Source organism: Panthera pardus, unplaced genomic scaffold, assembly GCF_024362965.1.
Source record: "Panthera pardus isolate Hobbes unplaced genomic scaffold, ASM2436296v1 HiC_scaffold_24, whole genome shotgun sequence".
In the NCBI taxonomy this organism is placed as follows: Eukaryota; Metazoa; Chordata; class Mammalia; order Carnivora; family Felidae; genus Panthera; species Panthera pardus.
In genome coordinates, this window is record NW_026526810.1 from 59,064,654 (window position 1) to 59,086,456 (window position 21,803).

Below are 21,803 nucleotides of genomic sequence, written 5' to 3' on the forward strand. Positions count from 1 at the left end.
TTGAATCAGAGTTGAGACAAACAGATTTTCACAGTGCACAAGCTTTTAATGTTTTAGACAGGGGCCCATGTTGCAATATGACTAGAAATGTGTTTTATACAAATGGGTCTCAAAGGCAGATGAATACAGGAATCTAGTCAGGTAGAATATTTAGAAGATTATTAAAATGGTCCAGGAAAAAGATAATATAGGAATGGAAACCAGACTTATAAATGAGAATTACAGCAGGAGAGATCATCAAAATTTGGCAGTTGATTTGTTGACATACATGTGTTGGCAATGGCTTATCCCTTGTAGGCTCAGAAACTAAATTTATTTGCTTTTCAAAACATGGGAAAATATGATTAAATAGTTGTCTTCACCACTTTCTATAAACACAATTATACTAAAAATGGACTTGATGGTACCCATGATAGATGTATTTCAGGAGCAATATGACTGGGTTTGATCTTTGGCTTGAGGAGAAACCTGAAGGATTAAAATAAAGATTTTCTGGCAGTTAAAAAAAAAACTATGGAAGTGATAGATTTTTTTTTTTAAGTCACAAAGCAAGACAAAACAAAATTGAAAAACCTGGTTTATCTAAACTAGTTATATTCCAGAAATTGAGTTGGTAGAATTGATATAAATTTTCTCCTACCTCCCAATCCTCATTTTAAGCACGAATTAATGCACACAATGACGAGTTAGAACTTTTTTTGAAAGATTAAAACACAAATATTTTCAAGAGGAAATTTGCTTAAGAAACTTGCCCTGGCAAATCACATCCTGTTGATTAAATATCAAGAATTTTTTATTCTTTTCTGGTAATGGTGAAAAACAAAAATTTGCACTCTTAATGTCAACATTTAAAAAATGAGAAGGATAGCAGTAAGGATGCCAATGCAAATACTGTATCAATACAATACAAGCATACCCAAAGCCAGCCAGCTTGGCGGAAACATCCTTTCAACAGCGTTCTCAAGCCCAGTGCCAGCACAACTGCCATTACAGCCAAGGGCGAAACTACAAAAACATACCCTCATCTGTAGTGCTGTCTGCCAGGGTCTAAGGACACAAGGATTGAATTAGCCCTCTGGGAACTTTTCCTGAGAGGTAGCTCCTTCCACAGCAGGTGATGCGACCAGAGGACCCTTACAAAATCACCACAAAGGGAGGAATCGGTTGTCACTTGGGTTGCCTGGTGATACAGATGGGAAAACTGAGATATAGCTAGTTTCCAAATTCCACCTCTTCACAGATGGATCGATGCTGCCAAAAGAATCAGTCGGTCCAATGAGGCCATCAGTCTTACCTGAGCTTGGCATCGTGTAGAACAAATAGTCGGTGGAATGTTCTCCCTAGTTTTCCTCTGGTTGGTTTAGTGTACTATAGTCTAGGAAAAGATCTCTGAGGCACAAATTATATTCAGCGTTCAGGTTGACGTCGATGAAAATGTTAGAGATGTCTACCCACGCAAATCAGTTTTTCCGAATACAGTGAAGGAAAACTTGAATTTAATCCCGAGGACTTTTCTCTCCTTGTTCCAGGTGAATCTCCGTTTGGGCAAGGTAAATTACCTGAAGATTACTTTTGACCCCAAATGACATTGATATACTGTTAACAAGAATTAAGACCAATCTTTTTTTTTTGGCAGGGAGGGGAGTGGTTAGAAAGCCATTGTGTTCTTATTTTTAGCAGAAAATCAGCTAAGGGAAATTTCTAGTGCCAAATATGACATAGTCAATGTTGAATCCATATTACAGAATTATATGCAGTTGCCAAATTATAATGTGAAATAAAAGGACAGAAAACTTTGGATTTTGAGAAATATCACTGTAGGTTGGGATAAAAGGAACTAGCGTGACCCTTTTGTACATTTGGTCGGTCAGAAGCACACAAGTAAAAAAACATGACGATAATCACTTTTGAGAAACCTGGAAATAATTTTTGACTAATAAGCCGTCCTGTTTCTCTCTCCTCTAGAGACAGCAAAAGATGAAGTGTTCTACTTCTACTGACAGAATTAAAATAAGCTACAATGAGCTTCTGGACCCAAACTGTCCAGTATAACTTTCTGCAGTGAACTAGCCACATGTCGCAATGGAATACTTGAAATGTGGCTAATGTGACTAAAGAACTACATTTTGGGGTATTTAATTTTATCTAATTAAAATTTGAATTTAAGTCACTGCATGCAGCTGGTGGCTACTGTATCGGACAACGCAGTTGCAGACAATGCCAGTTGTTAAATATTAGGCATGGGGTTTTCAGTGATGTAGGAGCATGTTGCCAAGCACATTAAGTTAAGGCCCTTTGCTTACCATCTTCTGCATTGGGTTGGCCTTTCTCCACCTTAGCCTCCGGGCTCCCTTACTTATCTAACGAGGCTTCCATAAGATAGAGTGAATTTTAGAATTTCAAAACCAATAGCTAAATGCAGAATTCACTTTTAAAGCTTAAGAAGTAGAAGTTATATTCAAAAGGCTACGTAGACACTTGGTGATGATTTGGCAAGGTGAAGAGCTTGAGAAAGATTAACATGATCCAGAGCCTATCTCTTGTGAACACCACAGATGGCAACATACGGTATCAACGTTACAGGCGGTGTGCAATGTGAAATCCTTTTGTGTTTAGAAGTGCACTGATACATGGGGCGCCTGGGTGGCTCGGTCGGTTAAGCGTCCGACTTCAGCTCAGGTAATGATCTCACAGTCCGTGAGTTTGAGCCCCACATCGGGCTCTGTGCTGACAGCTCGGAGCCTGGAGCCTGTTTCAGATTCTGTGTCTCCCTCTCTCTCCGCCCCCTCGCTGTTCATGCTCTGTCTCTCTCTGTCTCAAAAATAAATAAATGTTAAAAAAAAATTAAAATTAAAAAAAAAAAGAAGTGCACTGATACCTAATAAAATGTATAAATAGTGAATAGAACGCAAAATGCATTTTCCCACTGAAAACTTAAAATTAGATTCCAAACCAATCAAACTTGAAATTGAATTACTCTCTCAATAATGTTACCAGCTCATACCAGGGTTGATATTCGGTGGTGTGAACTGATACAGCTAGTCAAGTAGGGAAAATATTAAAACATTATTATTTACTTGCTAAAGAGCCACTACTTTGCCCTACCTTTCCACTGCTGCTACCCTTAAGCCTCTCAGACCTCTCGCAAGCCAGACGCTAAAGGATTGAAGGCTGGGCCACCAAGGGGCCTCCTGGACCCACCTCTAGCTGGCATTTATTATGGTTGGTCAGTGCCTATGCTGTACTGGTTGCTAAGTAGTTTCCCTCCCATCCCCAGATGCTCTTCTGACAGTACTATTATATGGCACTGTGATTTATGGAAACTTACAAGCTTTTAAAAATGGGTAGTGAGGGTGTAGGACTATACAGAAATCATCTGTTTCTCTCCCAGATTCTATGTCACGTGAAGAAGCATATCTGTCATGTTGTGTATTCAAATACAGATGTATGCCCTCTGAAGCCCTGCTTCCTGTAGCTCTCAATCAATGATAATCCCTTTGTCTAACTGTAGCCAAGGTAGCCTCCTTTCCCAGCTTTGTGCCTGCTAACGAGAGCTCACCACTGGAAAGGTTTTAATAACCTAAATTACAGAGAATTATGAAGAGCAATTGAAAAATGCGGAAGCGCATTTTCTAGAGACCTGTTTTCTAGGAGGTATTTTTGGTGGGATTAAACGGTATGGATGAGTTATTTGACATAGGAAAATGCTTCTTAAATTTTTAATCCTGAAGAACTTGGGGAAGGAAAATCGTTGAGATGAAAACTGATAAAATTGAGGTTTTTTTTCTTCTTTTAGCATCAGTGTCCTTACTTCTTTGAGTTCCACCAAATTCTAAAATTCTTAGCAGTGTATGAAAAAGTCTATTCTAGCATTATTGTTAGATAAGCCTATGATGCATTATTTGAACAAGTTATGAAACATTTCTATCTCACTTCTGAAAGTCATAAATTAGGAACTACAGTCAGTGATGTCATTGAATTATCAAGGGTATTTTTATGAGGAATTAGATCACATAACTAAAATGTTTTGAAATCTTAAGCTGTGCTTTTACTCTTCAGCTCCCTTCAAACTACGAACAATTCACATTTTATAATGTCAGTATACGCACATACTTGCAAACAACTTTTTCTCTGGACTCCCATCACTATAAAAAATGTTATGGAGTGAGGATATCTTATATACTAAATAGCAGTTGTGTCAAGAAATGGACTGTGCTTCATATTTTCCATTTTAGTTCATGCTTTCACTTATGTTACACATGATTCCATGTAGATCTTGGGACCCTGGCACAAAACTAATTACTCTGATTCAGATAAAGGCTTTCAAAAGAAAAAAAATGAATACCTCTATAAACACCCCAAATCACGGTCGAATGAGATTTTCCACTGGGATACTATGGATTTTTTTTCTTGGCCCTACAAAAATTATTATTACTATTCTTTTAATTGGAAAGAAACCCAGCCTCCCAAGTAACCAGGGAGGATGCTAGATACAATATTTATCTTTTTTTGTTTCTTTCCTTTTACTTTTGGGTCATTACTTTGCTTTCTGCCCTTGCCAACTGGACAAGTACAAAGCTTTTTACACAGAGTCAGTCAAAACTAATCCATCTTCCCTATTGGAAAGGGTTATGGACTGCCCCCAACCAATACTCTTTCATAAGGCAAACACATTTGGAAAAACCTCTTTCAAAAGACCACCATTAGTTATGAAGAATTGGCACCTCTCAAAGACTGTTCCATTTAATACCAGTCATCTAAAAGAGCAGGGCCAATTTTCATCCCCCGTCGTCAACAATCTGTAACACGACTGCTGCAACCAGAAAGAAAGAGATTATTCCTTTGCTTACATGTTTGTGAACAAAATCAGCAGAAAGCAAATAGATGGCAATGAATAACTTCTTTGCATGGCCAATTCCTGACACACACTATGCTGGCTGTCCTCTCTCAGGAATGAACAGAATTTGAGTGTTAATATTAATAATTTGAATAATTTGAAAATTAATCAGCATCCACCAAACTGCCTCCTTCCCTGAATTCTTTAGGTAACTTTTTTCCTCGCCAGGATTTGGAAGATGACCTAAAGTGATGATAACATTCACGCAAAGTGTAAATTAAAGGTTTTTAGAAGCTGAATTTGGAGGTTCCAGATGGAAAAAAAATAAGGAATTAGGTACGGAGTCATCATTAGCTGGAAGTGGGAGTTAAGCATTTCATTTCTTGAGCCTCACTTGCTACATCTGCTAAATGAGAGCATTTACTCATCTTCCACAGAAAGGCTATTATGAGATTTGGAGGAATTTGTGTACTGGCCTGACTCTCAAATGGGCTATATGTACTCCCGGGGCACACTTAGCAGTGTTGACAGGTCCTTGAAACCACAGCGTAAGAACACCGCAAGTCCCTAGAGCATCAATTTTTATTGTAAGATTTTGTAGGATACTTGCAATTGTTTTGAGTTTAGCTTGTCTTTAATTAAAATAAACACACCTATGTCATAGATTTTGCATGAACTTGGATGCTAAGCGGTCTCATCGGTAATTTTGTCAAGGAAGAGAACATTCTCAAAAATGCCTTTTATTTAACGTCACTCTTTTAGACTGAGCTACCAGTTTCTTCTTCTGTTTGGAATGTTGACTTTATCATCATCTTTTATGTTTATTTACATATTTTTTGATTAGGCCTATTGCCCAGTAAACACATAGATCTGAGTAGCTGAACCAAGTAATCCCCAGAAATGAAAGGAATGACAAAGAGGTGCTGGCCATGCCCAGCTCACATTTTCATAGGGCAGGAAAGGCTGGAGCTGAGCAGCAGTTGGCGGGGTCTGGGAGGCGGGGTGGTATTCTCCAGTTGACCAAGGTCAGCTCTCTCCCATATCTCCCCTCCGGCCAGTCACAAGCATCTGAGCACGCATTCCTGCCTCGATGCAGCCTAACTTTTCTAATGGATGCAGAATATGTTGAGGCATCATGCAGATTTCAACCAAATAGGAATTCTGTAGACCGTGTTCTGTGTTGGGAAGGTAGTGTTATTTGCTTTGGCGCTTCCAAAGTCTATCGATAATGGTTATGCAGAGGCGAGAATAACTCCAGATGGCTAAACTCTAGCGGCCCTGCTCCACTATAATAATGCAAATTCAGAATAAAACCTGTGGTCTCCGAGACCAGTGCAAAAACTTTACAGAGCACATTCCATAGCAGGGTGCACTATTTCGCTAAATCCTCACGGTAAACTTTAAGACGGTGCTTACCCATAGCTGAAAATTCATGGGTAAAATAAGTTTCCATGACTCACATTAAAACCACCTAACTACCAAGCATTAGAACCAAAACTGAGATTAGGTCTGCCTGTTCTATTGTCACTTGTAACACTTCTTAGTTACAGAAACTAGTTCTGCATCATTCATAAATTACGGGCAGGGTGTCACTTTGATTATTTATTTCTTAAATTATTTTTCTGATTGCAAATGAGTTTTCTAATATAGTCCCATCCCCAATTCAAAAAAAAAAAAAGTCAAAATAAGAGGGAAGAAAAATTGGACAGAAAGCATAAATGAATTGAAAAGAAGAAATCCAGCTGGGAAACATTTGGCTGGGATTCCTGCTTGTTGGTAACTCACCTTTGTAAAGTGACCATATGTTCTATCCCCACTAACTGGCGGTAACAAGAAGAACATGTTGCTCCCGGTTCTCTTGGCTGAGCTGCTTCGCTTTGCAGTCCTCAGCCTAGAGACATCACTTACTGAACAGCTGTAATTATGCCATTAAAAGCTGTACATATAGTTTAAAAAGAATCCCAGGCATGTGTCTACTGTCATTGCCAGCTCATCTAGCTCAAAGTTTTTCTGAGTGGAGCTATAGTTGCTGGGGGGGGTGGGGGTGGATATTGGTTTCTGCCCCTGCAATTCTAAGGCCTAGCATTATGTACCTGTCTGTGGAAACAGACACAGAAGGGCTGGTGAGCAACTGGGAGCCAGAATTCAAGTGACATGAAATTTCAAACCCAGGGGACCCCTCTACATGAGCCCATCCTTTGTATGTGCAGCCTGGGGAATCTTTATGTCTGCAGTTGATTCACCTCCAAGGGTTGGTTCCCTGGGTTCTCATTGAAAATATCATTTCCGATATTACTAAAATTCTGCCTTTCAGTTTTAGTACATTCTCCCTCATCTTTCTCCCCTCTTCACCGGCAACAGTTAATAACCTAACATGTCCTGACTCAACCCATTAGGCAAAGCCAGAGATCCAAGCTGGAGAATCTTAGAAACGTGAGTTTCATTAAATGTCGAACAGGCCACATTCAATCAGTTTGAAAGCTTCTAGGAATGGAGCACCAAGGTTAAAGTATTTCCACGCTCAGAGGTTTACTGTGGCCAGACTAGAATGGAAGAGTCGTTTGTTTTATTTTGTTTTGCTTTTTTCCTGCCCCAACTTTCTCTGTCACAGAAGTTCCAATGAGTAGAAAGAGGTATTGAACCTTAATGAGGCAATTTCTTCTTGTATTGTTTTCCAATTGTTCTATGTTTGTATGTCTTTTCTCATTAGTAAGTCTGGAGGTGAGAGGAAGGTAAAGGCTGTTTATTTACTATCCATCATTCACAGTACTTTCAGAAGGTTTAATATACTCTTTTTTAAAATTGAGATGTAATTGACATGTAACATTAGTCTCGTGTGTACAATATATAGTTTTATTATTTTGTGAAATAATCACAATAAGTCTGTCACTATACATAGTTACAATAGTTACACATTATTTTCCTTGTGATGAGAACTTTTAAGATCTACTCTCTTAGCAACTGTCAAGTATACAATAAAGTATTATTAAAGGTAATCACTATGTTGTACATTACATCCCCATGATGTATTTTGTACTTGGAAGTTTGTACTTTTTAATACCCTTCACCCATTATGCTTCCCTGCTCCCCACGTCTGGAAGCCACCAATTTGTTCTTTGTATCCATGAGCTCAGATTTGGTTGGTGGTGGTGGTAGTTTTTTATTTTTGTTTTTATTTTTTTTAATGACCATATAAGTGAGATCATACAGTATTTGTCTGTCTTCATCTGGTTTATTCGACTTAGCATGATGCCGTGAAGTTCCATCCATGGCAGGATTTTTCTTGTTGCAAATGGCAGGATTTTCTTGTTTTTTGATGGCTGAATAGTATTCCTGTGTATGGATTGGTGGGTAGGTGCTTACACACCACATTTTCTTTATCCATTCATCCATCAGAGGACACTTAGGTTGCCTTCATATCTTGGTTATTATAAATAATGCCATGATGAACATGGGATGCATATATCTTTTCCAGTGAGCGTTTTTATGTTCTTTGGATACCTGGAAGTGAAATAGCTAGATAATTCGGTAATTCTAATTTTAGTTTTGAACAACTTCCATATTGTTTTCCAAAGGGGCTGCATTTGTTTACATTCCTACCAACACTGCACATGGGTTCCCCTTTCTCCACATCCTCGTCAACACTTGGTTATTTCTTGCCCTTTGTGAGAAGAGCCATTCTAACAGGGTGAGTTGATATTGCATTTGCATTTCCCTGATATTCGATGGTGTTGAGCATCTTTGCATATACCTGTTGGCCATCTTTGTGTTTTTGGAAAACCATGTATTCAGATCTTCTGCCCAGTTTTTAATTAGATTGTTTTCTGATATGGAGTTGTATGAGTTCTTAAATATTTTTGATATTAACCTCTTATCAGATATATGATTTGTACATATTTTCTCCCATTTGGTAGGTTGCCTCTTCATTTTGTGGATGGTTTCCTTTGTTGTGCAGAGCTTTTTAGTTTGAAGTAGTCTCACTGCTTTTGCTTTTGTCGGCTTTGCTTGTGGTGTCAAATACCCACCCCTCCAAAAAAAATCATCACTAAGATGAATATCAGGGAGGTTTCTGCCTATGTTTTCTTCCAGGAGTTTAATGGTTTCAGGTCTAACATTCAAGGATTCAATCCATTTTGGATTAATTTTTGTGTGTGGTGTAAGATAGGGGTCCAGTTTCATTCTTTTGCATGTGGTTGTCCAGTTTTCCCAACACCATTTATTGAAGAGACTGTCTTTTCCCTATTGTGTATTTTTGGCTCCTTTTTCATAAATTCACTGACCGTATATATGTAAATTTCTTTTTGAATATACTCTTGATTAATTGCTAAAATGTGTTTAATATTTCACTTAAGCTATTTTAATTAACTTCTTAAGTATTGATAAAAACCCTTAACAGATTGTAACTGTGGTTCTTATGAAATACTATGTCTGATTTATAAATAAGTAAATGCAGTGAATGTCTGAGCTTTTATAATTTATATCTGTAGACCATATTTGATATCCTAATTTTATTGGATAGTCAATAGTTGGTCATTTCTAGAACCAGAAGCCAAAATGTGCTTTTTGTGGTGTGGGACAGAAAGCTTTGGAAGCTGAAATAAAAAAATCAGGGTAATACTGAGCAATCAGACATAATTTTGTCTGGGTTCAAGAATGTGCATGCCTTTGGTACTCCTACAGAATCTACCATGTAATGTGGTCTGGTCTGGCTATTTGATTTCCTCCCCTAAACTTGATCTTATCATTGTCTGCTTTGGTTCTACTATAGTCTGAATGTTTGTCTCCCTCAAATTCAAATGTTGAAATCCTAATGCCCAGTGTGATGGTATTGGGAGGTGGGCCTTAAGTCATGAGGTGGAGCTCTCATGAATGAGATTAGCACTCTTGTGAAGTGAGCTCCCACAGAGCTCCCTAGCCCCTTTCCTGCCATGTGAGGAGACAGAAGTTGAGAAGTTGGCAGTCTGCAACCCTCCCGGAAAAAAAGGCTCTTCACCAGAACAGGACCATGCTGATACTCTGATCCTAGACTTCCAGTCTCCAGAACTGGGAGGAATAAGTTTTGGTTGTATATAAGCCATAAGACTGTGTTATTATTGGGGTAGCAACCTGAACAGACTAAAACAGGCTTCTACTCCCAGCCTACCCCAGTTTAGACAACTCCCAATCTTGATCCCCAACAAAAGGCTCTTGGGTGCAGGCTTTCAAACTGTCATCTGTGTCTGCTCCCAGTTGGAAAACGAGCAGTCCCTTCTCCTATCAGTACAGGCTAAGATAATGAACTAGTCTGGGATACTCTATAAGGTGTATAGGTTAATATGGCTTTTATAAATGTTTTTTAATACTTGAGATAATACATGATCAAGGGGTGAATAGTACATTTCAAAACCAATAACTACAGAGGAAAAATTATAGAATTGCATTTACACACTGAAAAAATCCATTGAAAAATGAAATTCATCCAGGTAAAAGCAAAAAAAAAATTAGAGTGCCACAATAAGCTACAAAGGTATATAGAATATGATATAGAACAATAAATAACACACAAACGTGGCCAGGAATTATCCAGATGCCCTAGGTGAACAATGGAAGAAGGAGAAATCATGAGGAAATACTACTAGAGTGCTGTGGTCCACTTGGGCGTTATAGACTTCCATTCATGTCTGGGACTTGAGGTCTTCCAGACTCTGCAGTATTCTATATTAGTATTTCTATGAGATTTTAGTTACATATTTCCTTAACATTTTCCTACTAAAACAGTTTGTGAAAGGTTGGGTTTGTGTCCATTTGTCTCTGTATTCCCAGCACATAGTACAATGTCTAGAACACCAAAAGCAAGAATCAAAATAAAAATAAAGCAAAATAAAGGAATATATGTATGAAAAAAACAAATTAGTAAATATATTAAGGAATTAGAAAACTCAGGATGAAGGTTAGTTACTGATTAATGGCAATCTCCTAATTGATCATGAAAGTTTCCTTATGCATCTGTAAGCTAGTTGTTTATAACATGCCTTCAATGACCTAAATTAATTCTAACTTGTTTTCGTATTGTATAGCATCAAACCCTTATGATTGACAAAAACAATTATTAAAAGATCAAATCGAAGTCTTAAACGAACAATTTTTTAAAGCTATGCAAATAATAATTTTCTTCTCTAAAAGTGCTTTAGCCTTCCTCCTAAGAGAATTTACAGCAAATTGAAAATACTGTCTCAACAGAACTAAATATATGTAAGATTTTAGTTAGTATAAAATATAAGATGTATACAACATATGGAAAATGAATGAAAAGCCAGTACACTAAGCTAGTAACAGTGGTTGCTTTTAGACAGTAGAATTATGGATAATTTCTGTACTTTCTACAACAACCACACATTCTTCATGATCAGTTAAAAAGTTACTTTGCATTTTCAAAGATATTCTTAAAATTATCACTAAGTTCTTAATAGTATGGTATCTGCTGAATGCATGAAGACTGGCTTACAAAGTGAAGGAGTGCTAAGCAGATAGTCAATTTTTAGTTTGCATGATGAGAGACATCCTAGTGGAAGGGAGTTCATGCCTTAGTGGAAAGGCAGGAAGGGAGTTCTGGGTGCATCCAGGGTTTCTGGCTAGACTCACTCCAGCTCACTCTGGTCACGGAGACAAACTGATTTGGTCTGCACAACATGCACCCATTCAAGCAAGATCTGTTTGTTTGAATGTAGTCTTATACTTCAAGCTTGTGAGATACTACACAAAATAAAAATCACATTTCTGGCTTCTCTTGAAAGTTGAATGTATGGCAACATCGAATCCTTATTTGTGAATGGCATCAATGATCTTGAACTTTTCAGCACCATTAGTTGGTCACCCTTTTCTCATTTTCAATGTCCCCCCTTCATCTAGCTCTCTAGAACAGTTTGCTTTGCCTGCCTCCCCTCTCTGGATCTCTGACTTTGTGACTCAATCCTAGCTGTTCTTTTCTTCAAAGGAGGAGGAAACAGAACTTTGGGGAAAGGAGAGATTTAGTTGGCCTTTTGTTTCTTACATGCTCTCTTTTGTGCATTCTGTGTGAAAGCTGGGGGGGTGAGAGAAGGATGTTGATCTGTAATATTTAACAAAAGAAATGATGTCATGTATTACTGTTTCCTTAGAGTGGAGTGGATATGAGACTTGGAATTCCATGCTGACCAAGAGGGTATGTTGCAGAATCTGTAGATGTCATAAGTGGCTGAAATTTTAGCAAAAAAAAAAAAAAAAAAAAAAAAAAAAATTTCTGAAGTTGTCTCCATATCTGCATTTTTTGAAAGAAATTAACACTCTAAGGCAAAAGTGACAAATTTGAGGGATGATTTATGAAATGGTTATTAGTATTTCAAGGTTCTTTTTGACCACAATGGGTGAAACATAACTCTTTGTCCTTTTGTTGTATATTTAAGGGGTGCCTGGGTGGGTCAGTCCTTTAAGCAACCAACTCTTGATTTCAGCTCAGGGTCATGATGTCATGGTTCATGGGATCAAGCCCCACATCAAGCCCTGCGTCGGGCTCTGCTCTATCAGATCTGTGTTATCAGGGCAGAGCCCGCTTGGGATGTTTAGGATGCTCTCCCTCCTCTCTCTCTCTCTGTCTCTGCCCTTCCCCTGCTCATGCTTTCCCTGTCTCTCTCTTTCTCTCTCTCTCTCAAAATAAATATTTCAAAAATATGTATATTTAAATTATGCTAGATTAGAAATTAAAGACTTTTTCCAATGTCAAGGATGAATTTACCAGGGAGTAATTTGAACATTCCCTGGGCACTTTCAAGAACAACTCCATTGCCCAGGGAGTGGGAGTGAAGGAGATAGAGAAGACAGGACAAAATTAATGACCTCTGCAACTCCCAGATGTGTAGGACTCAATTTTCTTTAATATTTGGAGAAGGACAAACACAGGTGAGATGAAAATAGCCAACATATGTATCTCTTCTATCTGCGGGCATTCATCCTCCGCAACGCCCCAAAGATGTTGGCATTGCCACATGTGCAGCTGGAGTTGCTGCATGAACTACAGCAAGAATATAACCAAAACCTCATGATGGGTGTTTCTTGTCAAAAGCAAGGTAGTCATATTCTAACTGGCCTCTGTCCTCAAGCACAATGAAGGAGAAAAGTAAAATCTCCTTATTTTTATCATCTTGGTATGTTCAAAGGGTTTTTCTTTCCATTTTCCAGTTATGGTTAACTTGCACTTACTCTTTTTTTTCACCTCCTTAGTATATGTCATGATCATTAGGTCTCCTACCATGTATAAATCTGGCACATCAGGCCACAATTTGCACTGTCAGCTCCTATGAGTGAAATCTATTGCACTTGGCCGAGCTGTCCCGCTTTTGCCTTTGTAGCAACTTTTAGACCACAATAACCATCATCAGTTTAAAGCAGGCAGATCCATTACATTTCCTCTGTTCCTACAGCCCCACATTAAGCTAATATTATCTATTTCCCAAGTGAAAAGAGTCCTTCCAGTCCTATCAATTATTAATTCCTTGCTTGCAGCTAATGTTTTCTTTGAATTATTTAAATGCATCTTCATTTATCAATAAACATAAAATGTTAAACAAAGAATACTGATGAAGGGCATTATTTAAGCTATAACATTTTATGAGATTATTTCAAGCGCCTTTTCTGATTTATTAACACAATATATTTTATAATTATTTTTCCATTTCTAAAAAAATATTCTGGGTATCTTCTAGAGGTTTGGAGATTTTTGTCATGTGCTCTCTTCAACTTCTGTTATTTTGACAAGTTTCTTTTTAAATATTCTTGTGTGTGTGTGTGTGTGTGTGTGTGTGTGTGTGTGTATTTTTCTTTAAAAATGCAGATATGGAAACAATTTCAGAAAAAAAAATATGTATATATATACCCACAAATATACACACAAATGTGTATATATATATAAAAGTACTAAAGTATTTTGTTTACTAATGCACATGTTCATTATCCTTAATATTGTCCTTAAACCATTAAGGACACCATTGAGTTTAAATTTCCTCTTGTAAATTCTGTAGTATTATGTTCAACAAAACATATTTGTATGGGCATACAAACACATATGCACAAACATGAGTTAGTCAAGCAGGAAAAAAAAACAATGCCCTTTTAAAGGTAAAATTTTAGCATTGAGGCAAATGAACAACAAAATTGTCATTACTGATTGATTGTTTTTCTTTTTAAATATTGCCAGTTACACCTACATGTGCACATGTGTGCACACACTCACAGAAATTAATCCTACTTGCTTATATTCTCTTTGATTTAGAAGTTTTATAACCCCAAATAAAATATTGGCTATTGAGAAGTCCAGCTGTAATATGGCTATGTTTTTATTCTGTTGCCTTCTGAAATAGAATAAAATGGAGTACTCAGAAGTAAATATTGCACGTATGTCAAATGAGAAAAATTAAATCTCTGTGCATACTTGAAAAAGAAAAAAACTTTAATAATTAATATAATTAGCCAACCATGCCGCTCTTTGGCCCCTTTCATTATCTTTTTGAAAAACGATGGTATCCTTCATTATAAAATTGGTATCAGTGGATCTAGTCAGTTCTTTCTTCAATATACAGAGCTCCAAATTTTCTGTTGATCCAAATTATCCAAGAAAAATATCTGTAAGTTTATAATAATGTGCTGTGATAAAATACAATGATTGTTATGAAATTATCTTAAATATTCAACACTTAACATATTAAAGTTGTGATTGTATAAACATTTTTTTTTTTTGCCAACAAAAAATGTGCCAGAATTCGAGTATTGGTAACAAATTATGGTGTTTGTTGTGATTATCTGTAAGTTTTTCAATTATAGGACCTAAAGTTCTATAAACTATTAAGTGACACAAATTCAGGATGAGCCCTAGGCAAAATGTGAACTAAGGGCCACTTTATGTGCTCTCTTCTTTTTTTTCTTTTTTCCTTTTTTAAATTTACATCCAAATTAGTTAGCATATAGTGCAACAATGATTTCAGGGGTATATTCCTTAGTGCCCCTTACCCATTTAGCCCATCCCCCCCCTCCCGCAACCCCTCCCGTAACCCTCAGTGACTGATCCCTAAGGCAATAGCTGATTGCTTCCACTTGTTACCTTGAATTTAAGGCATTTCAAAGGCCAGGTGTCAGGCACTATCCTAGACACTTTTATCATAATGTTTGTTTATTTTTGAGAGAGAGACAGAGACAGACAGACAGGATCTGAAGTGGGCTCTGTGCTGACAGCAGGAAGCCTGACGCCAGGCTGGAACTCACAAACCACAAGATCATTACCTGAACCAAAGTCCAATGCTTAACAGATTGGAGCCATTGCGGTGCCCCATCCTAGGCACTTTAAATAAGATGTTACAATCTATTTCAGCAAGATTTTATCATTTCTATTCTATTGATAGAATTCATACTCAAAAGAGGTGAAATGATTCTCTTGAATAGATTTAGCTGGTAGGAAAATCTTAAACCCATATCTTCTCACTAAAAACCTTGAATTTTACCACATGAAAGCTTTCGAGAGCCACTGAAGAGGTTTTGTGGTTTTACTTTTTAACAGTTTTATTAAGGTATAATTGTCATACAAAGAAATTTCACGTATTTGAAGTGTAACATTTGGTAAGTTTTGACCTGTGTACACACACATGACAAGAGCATCCTAGTCAAAATCAGTAAAAATAATCATCACTATACAAATAATCTGTAGGTCAGTTTGGGCAGAACTGACATCTTAGCAATTAAATTTTCCTATCCATGTACAAGTATATTTGTCTAGTTAGGCCATCTTTAATTTCTCTCAGCAATGTTTTATAATTTTCAGGCTATAGATCATGCACATTTTTTCTCTGATTTATCCCTAAATATTTAACATTTTTGATGCTACTGTAAGTGATTTTTTTTAAAATTCAATTTCCAGTTGTTTGTTGCTAATACATAGAAATAATTGATTTTTGAATGTTGATACTCTGAACTTTAACTTGGCTAAACTCGCTTATTAGTTCTAGTAGTCTTTTTACAGATACCAATGGATTTTTTTTTTTTCCAGATGGTCATGTCCTCTGTGAATGAAGACTGTTACTTTTCCCTTTCCAACAGAGATGGCTTTCCTTTTTCTTGCCTTATTATACTAGCTAAAACCTCTCATATAATGTTGGAAAAAGTGGTAAAAGACATCCTTGTCTTGTTTCTGATCTTAGGGGGAAAGCATATAGTCTCTCACTATTAAATATGATGTTGGCTATGTTTTTATTTTGTTTGTTTTTGTTTTTCTTTATGTGCTTTATCAGACTGAGGAAGGTACCTTCTATTCCTATTTTTGCTGGGAGTTTTATCATAAGTGGATGTTGGATTTTGTCAAAAGCTTTTTCAATTCTTATTAAGAAAATCCTATGGATGTGATTTTTTATTTTTTAGTCCATAAATAGGGTGAATTATATTGATTTTTAGTGTCAAACTAGTCTTGTATTCCTGAAATAAGCCCTACCTTATATAATGCATTATCCTGTTTATATTTTTAGATTTGATTATTAAAGTTGTGTTTAGAATATGTTTATATCTATGTAAATTTTATAACTGTGCAATTTTAATATATCTATATGTAAGTGAAGAATATTGGAAGATGGTTTTCTTATAATGCCCCTGGTTTTGATATTAAGGCAATGTTGGAATCCTAGAGTAAGTTGGGAAGCATTGCTTCTCCTTCAATTTCTGGAAGAATTTGTGGAAGTTTTTTTTTTTTTTTTAACAGAAAAAGCCAAGTTTTTTAATGGTTATGCAGGTGTTTAGGTTATTTTTTTTTTCTTGTGTGAGTTTGGTAGTTTGTATTTTTCGAGGACTTTGCACATTTCCTCTAAGTTGTCAAATTTATTGACATAAAATTATTCACAGTTTTCCTTGTTGTCCTTTTAATACCTGTCATATCTGTAGTGAAGACCTCTCTCATATTCTTAATATTGGTCATTTGTATCTTCTCTTTTTCCTGTTCAGGACTCAAAATTTATCAATGTTATTGATCCTACAGAAAGAGAATTTAGTTTCATTGATGTTTTTCTTTTCTATTTAAATTGATTTCTGCTTTGGTCTTTATTATCTCTTTTTTTTTCTGCTTACTTCGGTTTAATTTGCTATTTTTGTGGTTTCTTAAGGTAAACGATGTGGTCATTGATTTGAGACCTTTCTTCTTAAATATAGGCAATTAGTGCTACACATTTTCCCCTCGGTACCGCTTAAATGCCATCCCACAAATTTTGACGATATTGCGTTTTTATATTCATTCAGTTTTAAATACTTTCTAATTTGAGGTAATTCAAATGCTGTTTTGTTTGTCTGGACTGTCCGGACATAGATAAATAGGTATGGACTAGTGTGGCGGCAGTTAAAAGGAAGAAGGCTCAGTAGAACTGCTGACTTGCTTTGAGGACCACAGGAAAAGAAAGAAACAAAGTTAACAAGAATAGAGGTGTCTATATGGAATGATAGTTTTGGTCTTGATGCCAGAAAATATCCAAGACATTATTCAATATCCATTTGGAAATTCAGAACTAGTGTTTAGGAGAGATACCAGAAATAAAAAATCTTGGATTGAGTCACCCACAAAGAGATGAAGGCAAGATACTGGGTTAGATAGTTAAAGAACATTGTTCATAGTGGGTGCCTAGGTGGCTTGGTCAATTGACTGTCGGACTCTTGATTTTGGCTCAGGTCATGATCCCAGGGTCATGAGATTGAGCCCCATGTTGTGGGCATGGAGCCTGCTAAAGATTCTCTTTCTCCCTCTCCCTCTGCCTCTCCCCTGCTCGTGCATGCATGCGCATGCTTACTACCTCTCTCAAAAAAAAAAAAAAGATCATAGTACATAGAAGTAATTAACCTGTATATGAAATTTACTAGGTTCCAGGCATTATTCTAAGTACTTTTCATTCATTAACTAATTCAGTCATCACATAACCTTATGAAGTTTCCATAATCATTTCCATTTCACAGATAAGTAAACAAAGACACAAAGAGATAGGCTAGTTAAGTCGTGGAACTGAGGTTTGAGCTAAAGCAATCTGGCTCCAGAGTTCATGCATTTACACTGCGCTGCTACTCTCCCCCCAAAATAATACATTAGGTAAAATCCAGAACAAGTGCATGGACAGTTATGGCAAAATAAGTTCTTAAGACATTATCTTGTGTTTTGTTTTCACACTTGAGAGGGATCAGAAAGAATAAGCATTGGCAGGTTTGATTCCCTGTCCTGTTGCCTTTCTCTCAGAGAAGGTCACTAAAGGCTTTTTGTGTGCTTATGCCAGCTATGGTTGTGTTCCAGGACCTAAGGCAGAAGTCAACAGAGCAAAGCTTCACTCCCGCTTCCTTCTTCTGACAGCTTCAGCTCATCAACTTTCAAAAAGGATTGTGTTAGGACACAGGCAAGGTCTAGTTGTGTTGGGGGAGGAGAGGGGGCTGTGGAAGCAGTAGGAAAGAGTGTGGATATTCCCCAAGACCAAGAGTTCTGTATGGAAGAAGGCAGAACCTCGAAGGGTGGTGGCCAGGTGGTGAAGATAGAGGCAAGACTCTAGCCACTAGTTTCTAAGCATCAGCAGTGATGCCCTGTGCAGGCTTGGCACAAAGCAGAACCACCTGCCCATGAAGGCATGTAGGTTAAACAGTAGGAAACTCTAATAGCTATGGTAGAGGTAAAGCCGAGGCCCTTACCCTGGTTGGCAACTTAGAGCATCACATAAGATTTCTAGATTTGAGGCTTCCCAAAACGATGCGGTTAAAGTTACCATGAACTCATTAGGATAGAATAAGATTTAATTATATTTGATTAAAAAGATAATTAAGTATATATTTCACACCTGACTTTTCAGGGAGAGGCGTTACCTGATACCTTCATTTTAGGAACACATGCATTCAATCCATTCCTTAAAAGTACGTGTAGAGATCCTATTATGTGCCAGACATTATATAAGGTGCTGGGATTACAAATAAATATGCATAAGATTTTCTCCTTGTCATTTGAAGGTGGCATAATGTTGGTGATTATAATTGGATGGAATAAGCAATAGAGTAGATTTATACGTGAAGCATCAAGAGAGTAAAAAAGATGGAGCACATTTCATAGAAAAAATTATATTAAATTTGGGTGCCGAACGCTAAATAGATTATCAGGTGGAGTACGGTAAAAGGTACAAGAGTGTTTCAGAAAGAAGAAACTTCCCTTGAAAGACCACACGGGCACTTTTGAGGAACACCAATCATCATGATGTCATGGGAAGACCTTTGAGGCCAACAAATCTGAGATTGAATGCCTACTCTACCATGCAGGAAATCTGGAATGGAAGTCTTCTGGGCCAGGACCTATTGTAGTTTCATTTTAAAAACTAGTTTAATGATGGTCTCTTCGTTGAGTTCTTATGAGGATGAAAGGAGATAACAAACACAAGACCTCAGCATAACCTTTGACCTTTTAAAAATATCCCCTTCCTGCCTTCCCAGACTGTTCTCAGTACAAAATACTCTGCTCTAACTCTGCATGTGACCAGAAGTGAGTTTCAGATGGCGTGAAATGAACTTGGAAGTATGTTTTGGGGATGGATTGGAAAAGGCCTTGTGTACTAGCCTGAGGACTTCAGAGTCAATCCTATACAGGGTCATTTACGGTGGGGAGGACAATAGAGGCAGGGGAGCTGGGAAGGCAGGGGCTGATTCAGGAGCTACTGTATAAGTTGGACAGAAGAAGGTCAGGTCCTGAAGTAGGATGGAGTTCCTGGAGGTGGAAAGAAGGGATACTCTCAGGACATAATTTGAAGGTAGAAGTGATAGTGCTGAGCATGAGGTGATTGACCCAGTGTGGGGACTGAATGGAAGCCATCCCTGACCAGGACTTCAGTCACTAAGAGAGTGTTAATGTAACTGATTTCCATGGGGAATAGAGAGGAACTGAAGCTCTCCAGTTATTTTTTAGAGGTGTCAAATTTGAGGAGCCTGAAGAAGATCCATGAAATTACAAACTTGTGGGAAGTTAGATGCATATCTAATTGGAAAATAGGAGAGCACTGACCCAAAGGAGAAAAATGTTTCATCCTCTCTTTGCTCCAAGGTATATAAAAAATCTATCAAAAGCATAGAAAGGGAAGAGGCCTGGCATTTATTAGCATGGCTTTATAACAACACCATTTATCTATCCAGTCATTTGTAACCATGAGTCTTGGAGCTAATTATTATTAGTTTTAGTTTTATAGATGGAGAAATAATGGATTATGTCAGTAAGATACATCCTAAGATTTCTCTTCCAAATATATGCAAACGTTTATCAACAAAAGAAGTGGTTTTTTGCTTTTGTTTGTTTTTTGTTTTTATTTTTTAGAAAGGATGAAATTAATGGTAGTGTAACCTTAGCCTGGGCAGAGACTGGGCTGAATTATGAAAGGGTGACATTAGTGATTACTAAGGGGGAAAACATGAATAAATTGTAGAACAGTCAACAAACTGAAGTATACTGTAAAAAGATATGAGGGACTAATGATGTGCCTAATATGACCAAAGACAACTTACAATAAAAATGAAAGGCCTGTATTCAAACATGCTGTTAAGATATTGGTTCATATATTCAAATTACTTATTCATTTAGTTTTTTTTTCTACTATGTGGCAGGTACTCACTTAAGTGCTGAGGATAGATAAAAGAATAAAAACCATACCTAAGTGTTGAGAAACTCATGGTTTGGTGAGAGAATGGTAAAACAGACATTTGAACTATGTGGCAAGTATCCCAAGAGACTTGTGCCCAGAAATTTCGAAGAGCACAGAAATGAGTGAGGGGAAGGAAATAACAGGGAGGACTTCCTGGAGGAAGTATTACTTGCCCTGAACCTTAAAACCTAAAGAAGAAGAAGCGAGTCTGAGGATGGGGAGGAAGGAAGTTCTACACAGAGAAGTTGACATGAACGAAGCAAGAAGGTGAGAAACAGTGTGGTTCATGTGAGGAATTCTGAGCTGATTCATTGGACATGAGCAATAACAGATAAGTGGACAACATAATCCAGGAGAGTCAGATTTAACAGATCTTATTGTCTTCTGCAACTCTTTTAAGGTTGTTCTCTAGTCTCAAGAGTTTGCAGGATCACTCAGCTGTTGAGTTATTCCAGAGGGATGGTGGTCTGCGTGAGCGCTAAGCCAGCAGGCATGGATATTGACCAGTCTTTCCTTGGCTGTTGAAGCACGGAATCTGTTGAATTGAGATTGTCTTCCCCTCAAAGTCTTCAGAAATAAGTCCCATTATGAATTTAAAGAGATTGCATTAGAGTCATTCCAGAAAGGTTCTCAAATCCAAGATTAAAACGTAGGCTTTATTGCCCTCCTTGTTCATCCCCCTCAAACTCTTCTCAAGAAATGACAGGCACCATTAAAGATTAGATTCCATTCCCAGAAACCTGCCTCGGCTGCCATTCCTGCCCCAGCAGTTTCAGCAACACGTATTTCCTGGAAGAACATTTCACTGTCAGAAGTGCTGACTGACTCAGACAACACTTGAGCCAACAAAGAAATTTATGGGTGAGCCCTAAATATAATTCTCTCTAGTTCTATATACAAGTAGAGAGCATGTCGGAGGTTTCCTTCTTCCCTTAAAATCTTTAAAAAGCACTTGTTAGGTAACTAAGTTAGAAAACAAAATCTATACCATGTTTCTATTCTAGAGTGAAATTCTTATTGGAGTCTACATTATAGTCACATTAATATCACATTAGCTCCTCGTGATTAATATTACTGCAATGAATGAATTAATAATGATTGGCCACTAAGGTTTTCCCTCCCCCTACCATGACATGAAGAGGATCCAGGGCATTGATTATCACAAATATAATGGATTGATTCATCATTTATGGGAAAAGAGCTTCTCTTCCCATAAAGCTTAGCCACTGCCTCCCCACCCCACCCAGAGATATATTATCTTTGGCAACAACTCAAAACCATCCACA